The following is a 6,220-nucleotide window of genomic DNA, read 5'->3' on the forward strand; positions in this document are numbered from 1 at the left end:
CTTATGTCTTGTTTGATTCGTGTGCTGCCTGATCCTTTGTATCTGTTGCACTTAGAAAGAAGTTTTGTGATGCTCCCGGGATTCTGGATTACCCACTAGAGGTTGAGATTGCAGATGACCGTTCTGTGAGTGCTTTGAGGGTTCATCGCGGGTGTGTCCTTAATCTATTTAGCGAGAGATACTCTATTGATTTAGTACCTTTTCCTCTGTGGGGATCGAAGGTTATTATCAGAATGGATTAGTTGGGCCCCAATGGGGCCATGATTGACTGTGAGCACCAGCTAGTGAGAGTTCGAACCCCAAGTACTGGAGAACTGGTTATTCCTAGCAAGAGAGCTTCACATGGTGCAACTCTTTGTTCAACTGCGAGGGCCAGGAGATATCTTCAGTAGGGTTGTTTTGGGTTCCTGGCTTATATGGCACATACTTGAGTTCACGGCATGATGACGTTGAGTGAGGTGCCCATTATTCGGGATTTCCCCGATGTGTTTCCTGAGGAGTTACCTGGAGTACCTCCGAAGAGGCAAGTTGAGTTCCGGATTGATTTGATTCCTGGAGTGGCTCTCATAGCCAAGGCTTTGTATCGCTTGGCACTACCACAAATGGAGGAGTTGTCTACGCAACTTCAGAAGCTGCTATACAAGGGATTCATTCAGACAAGTAGCTCATCTTGGGGAGAACCGATCCTGTTCATGAAGAAGAATGACGGTTCACACAGGATGTGGATTGACTACCGGGAGTTGAATAAGCTAACGGTGAAGAACCGTTACCCACTTCCAAGGATTGGCGATTTATTTGACTAGCTTCAATATGCATCTTGGTTTTCCAAGATTGATTTGCGGTCATGGTACCATCAGATGAGGGTCAGGGATAATGATGTGTAGCAGACAATCTTTAGGACTCGCTATGGTCATTATGAGTTCATGGTGATGCAATCCGGGCTCACCAGTGCACCGGCAGAATTCATGGATCTTATGAACCGAGTTTGCAGGCCGATGTTGGATCGATCAGTGATAGTATTCATAGATGATATTCTTATCAACTCCAATACCAAGGAGAAGAACGAGGAGCGCTTGCAAGAGGTGTTGGAGACCCTGAGGAGGGCGATACTGCATGCCAAATTCTCTAAATGTGAGTTCTGGTTGTGTAAGGTGCGGTTCATAGGGCACATCGTCGACCAGAGGGGTATATTGGTCCACCCGGACAAGATCAAGACCGTGATACGATGGGAGGTCTCGAGGACCCCATCTGATATTCGGAGCTTCTTAGGTCTCACAGGGTATTATCAGAGATTTATGCACGATTTCTCCAAGATTGCAGTGCCTCTGACCCATTTGACAAAGAGGAATGTTACTTTTCGATGGGGGCCTAATCAACAGTTGGTTTTTGAGACTCTAAGGCAGAGATTATGAGAGGCCTTGATCCTTGCACTTCCCGAGGATATGGATGATTTCGTGGTTTATTGCGACGTGTCTACAACGGGATTGGAAGTTGACTTATGCAGAGGGGTCACGTGATTGCTTACACTTCGAGGTAGCTGAAGCCTCATGAAGCGAATTATCCTACGCATGATTTGGAGTTAGGGGTTATGTTTTTTGCCATCAAGATTTGGAGGTACTATCTATATGGGGTTAGGTGTTCTATCTACACTGACCACAAGAGCATGAGATACCGGATGGACCAACCGAATTTGAATATGCGGCAGTGGAGATGGTTGGATGTGGTAAAGGATTATGATTGCGAGATCCTGTACCACCCTGGGAAGGCCAATGTGATGGACGATGCGTTGAGCTGAAAGGCAGTGAGTAATCCTGCCAGGGATATTTTTTTGAGGATGGTTGTTACTTAGCCTTTGTTGGATATGATAAAAGGGCTCAAATGGAGAGAATGAAAAAGGAGAATTGGAAGGCTGAGCGAATCAAGGGGCAGATTCCTTTATTCGTCAGAGCCAGTCGGGGATTGTTGACCCAGTGGGGTGAGACATACTGTTCTAAAAGAGGATCATAAGTCAAAGTTTTCGATTCATCCAGGGGTCACGAAGATGTATTAGGATCTGAAGTTGAGTTATTGGTGGCCCTATATGAAGATGGAAATAGAATGGTTTGTAGAGCGGTATTTGAATTACAGGAAAATCAAGGCCAAACATCAGAGACCCCATGGAAAGATGCAGCAATTACCCATTCCCATGTGGAAATGCGAAGAGATTACCATGGATTTAATCACAAAGCTGCCAAGGACGACACACGGAGTTGATTCTGTTTGGGTCATTGTCGATAGGTTAACCAAGAGTGCACATTTAATACTAATTGCCGAGAGTATATCTGTTGAGAAGTTGGCTGACATTTACATTCGGGAGGTGGTGGTTCGGTACGAGGTGCCAGTTTTGAGGGTTTCGGACCGTAATGTTCGTTTCACCTCTAGGCTTGGAGGAAGTTTAATGAGGAGTTTGGTACTCAACTGCATTTTAGTACATCATACCAACCCCAGACCGACGATCAGAGCGAGCAGATGATTTAGACGCTCAAAGATATACATCGGGCATGTGTATTAGATTGTGGAAGGAGTTGGGATACCTACCTTCCACTAGCCGAGTTCTCCTACAACAATAGTTATCATGTCAGTATTGACCAACCACCTTTTGAGATGTTATATGGGAGGAGTTGCAGGAACCCAGTGTGTTGGGGAAAGGTCGCACATGGGGTCATGGGGAGTACTGAAGTGGTACTCAAGACCACTGAGTTGATTCAGTAGGAGCGAGACAGGTTGCGAGTCGCGCAAAGCCGACAAAAGAGTTATACAGACCGACGACGTTCGGACCTCAAGTTTCAATTTGGGGACTTAGTGATTCTGAAGGTGTCACCTTGGAAAGATGTTATCCGATTTCGGAAGAAGGGCAAGTTGGGCCCCCGATTTGTTGGTCCCATCAGGATTTCCGCCCGGGTGGGCAAGGTTGCGTATCGGTTGGAATTGCCTGACTAGCTTAGTCAAATTCACAACACCTTCCATGTCTCTCAATTGCGGAAGTGTGTAGCCGATGAGTCGATAGTGATCCCTTTGGATGATATTCAGGTTGATGATCACCTAAATTATGTTGAGAGACCGGTGATGATCTTAGATAGGAAGACGAAGGCATCGCGCAACAAAGTGGTATTCTTGGTCATGGTCCAGTGGCAACATCGGAGGGGTTCCGAATGAACGTGGGAGCCCATGGCGGAGATGCGAGAGCACTACCCTGATTTATTTGAGGTAACTGACTTCGAGGACGAAGCCTAGTTCAAGTGGGGGAGAGTTGTAAAATCTTGATTTCCATGTATTCCATTTTAAGCCTTGGTTTTGAATATTCTTTGCAAAATTAGTCCCCAGTGGAATTTTTGTAATTTTAAGCCATGCACGCGTATGTTGGGCGTACATTGTGTACGTTGGGCATACTTGGCCAAGTTGCAAATGTGAGAACAAGGATCTGATTACATAGGGACAAGGCTTGAAAACTCAACCATTGAGTTAATCCTTAAGATCAATGTCTGCTTTTGATTAATAGTTCCAGTCAAGTCTGGCAAGACCAGTCAAGACTGAAGATGACAATCAACAAAGTACTTCAAGTATTAAATATGAGACTATGAGTATAATCAAGCGAAAATCAATAAATGAACACAAGGAATGTTTGAAGGAATGATTTGAGAGAAAGGTGCAAGTGAAGTAAATGTGAAAATATCTATCTTTGGTGGAACAATCCGTCAAATATTCTCGTCATTAAACACTCCTTAAATAAGATAAAGGGTTACATCGTACAAACTCAAACACATACATAGGATCAGACAAAAGAGTTACTTCTGACACTCTGATTATCCATTTTGACAAAATAAACTAAGTCCTATGTACTGTTACATCAAACTAAAAGACAAGACTAATTAATGCATAGACGGATAGATTGATTCAGACTAATTCACCATCTCGAAACATCAGCATTTGAACACATTCTTTACTCCAGACACCAACTTCACTTCGAACCACAGACTGACTCCGGACCATATACCACTTCGGAACTAAGGCTGACTTCAGAACATCCAAGGGTTAGAGATTGCTACATGTTCACTTTCAGGTTCCAACAATCTCCCCTAACTGAACTTAGCAATCCAGTCAGCTTAGCTCGAATCTTCCTTGATGAACACATATGCCCTGTACAGCCATTCTCTGACTCCGATGTATCATTGCAGCTGACTTATGAACTTTGTCTTCACATGCTCCAGTGCTTCAAACTTTGATGCTCGACTTATGAACTTCTGAAGGACCTTGGTGGGAACCAGGTGTTTGTCTAGGACTCGGAAGAGTCCTTCTGATTTTTTTTCTTTGAAGATAGACAAAACCTAGTACTGGTTCATCGAGGGGTCCTTCTGTGAATATTTCAGCTCCAGGCAGCTTGAATTCGATTTGGGCCATGTATTTCTCGGTTGCGAATAGATGGGCCAGCTCAAAGTCGCATCGGCAGAATTCAGCAACATAATCTTTGAGGAAGCTGAAAGCAGCATGGTAAGATCCCATGCTAAGAGCATCAGATTGAATGCTTCAGAAGTGAGCAGGAATTGTCAGAATGTTGTTTGGGTTGATTGTAGGGAAGTCGGCATCAGTGATCATTTTCTGAATTGGTTTGTTTTGGAAGATGTGGTACCGGAACAGCACACAGTTGAGTTCAAACTTGGTCAGGATCTTCCTTCCAAATCTGGAAATTTTGGTGATCCTTTTCCGATACCAGACTTCTTTCTGAGGAAGTGCGTTCTTGGAATAAAAGGTCTTCAATCTTTCATGTTCAATTCGGATGATCATCTAAGGATCATCTTCCTGATGGAGAGGAGAGAACTTGGTGTAGAACTTGCTGAAGGGAGAGAGAGAGAGGCAAGCCGATCTTGTCTGAATCTTGATTCGGAAGATCATAGTACATGAAGGGCATTATGTTAACGTCTTTCAAGATTCCATCTCTACAGAGAGGAGAGATCCCTAGCATCGGATGAGGGTTATCATCCATGAAGGATTGGATCCGGATGCTTTCTTCGAGAGCTTGATTGATCTCTTCTTGGGACCAACCACTTCTTTCAGTCAGGTGAGGAGCGGAGTAGGAGAAGTCTAAAATGGGATTTTTGCCCTTGTCTTTCTGTTTTCGGAGAGAGGAGAGGATGTGTTGCATATTTTCATCAATGACAAACTTCGAAAGGGAGGAAGGCAGGGGCTCTTCCGGAATATCATCTGGCTTCCAGAGTGGAGAGCCTTCATCAATGGGAGCTATTTTTGGGGAAGGATTCAGAGGCAACATTGATGTTGTGGCTCGGAAGGCATCAACGGTTAATTGGCTTTTTGCCTTAGCCACTTCTATGATTCTGTGAAGAACATTAGCTATAGTAGATGGCCACGAGACTGCTGACCAGATTCTTTGCTCTTCCTCCGTTAGCAATTTAGCAGTAAATTTCCTTGGAGCTTGAAGTCCTAATACTCCGCTCTTTACAAACACATCTTCTTCATCACTATCATCATCATCATCATCATCATCATTATCATCGTCATCGTCACCAGGGGAACCTAAAAGGATTTGTAGATAATCATCAGATTCATCTCGGAGTCTGAACTCCGAGACAGGTTTCCAGGGATGTGTTCTTCAACTGGGTCCTTCTCCCTGTCTTGCAACGGAATGTCCGGAAACCGATGCAAGCAAATATGATTCCTTCAGGTCCGAAATCTTGTCAAACACCTTTTGAAAATTGGTGTTGAGTTGGAGAGTTAGGGCATCATAAGCTTCAGTAGTGGGATCCTGAGCTTTGAGATGATCGAAGAGAGCTGAAAGAATTGAAAGCATCTCATCAAATTTATGGTTCGAAACATACAAGATATTCCAACATGCCCTAAGAAGTTTGATAAGCACTTGTTGGATGATCAGATTCATTTCATCCTTTTTCCGAATCTCCTTCTCCAAGCGTTGGATTTGTTTTACATGATGAATGTGGGTTTGCTTGATGAGTTTGTTTGAAGCATTGAGCATATCGTCATGAACTTTCAACATCATGGTGATTGTGTCGAGGTAATGATCAACTGAGGCATCATATTTGTGTTCCACTTCCTCAATAGTGTGTTTAAGCCTTAGAGATATGAGTTGATCAAGCTGAGCTTCTCTTTCAGCAACAGTGGGTCCGAACTTGTTGGCTTCGGACAAAGAGTTAAGGATTGCATCAAGCAT

Source organism: Lactuca virosa, chromosome 5 (genome assembly GCF_052849685.1).
Source record: "Lactuca virosa cultivar CGN04683 chromosome 5, Lactuca_virosa_CGN04683_v6, whole genome shotgun sequence".
Classification (NCBI taxonomy): Eukaryota; Viridiplantae; Streptophyta; class Magnoliopsida; order Asterales; family Asteraceae; genus Lactuca; species Lactuca virosa.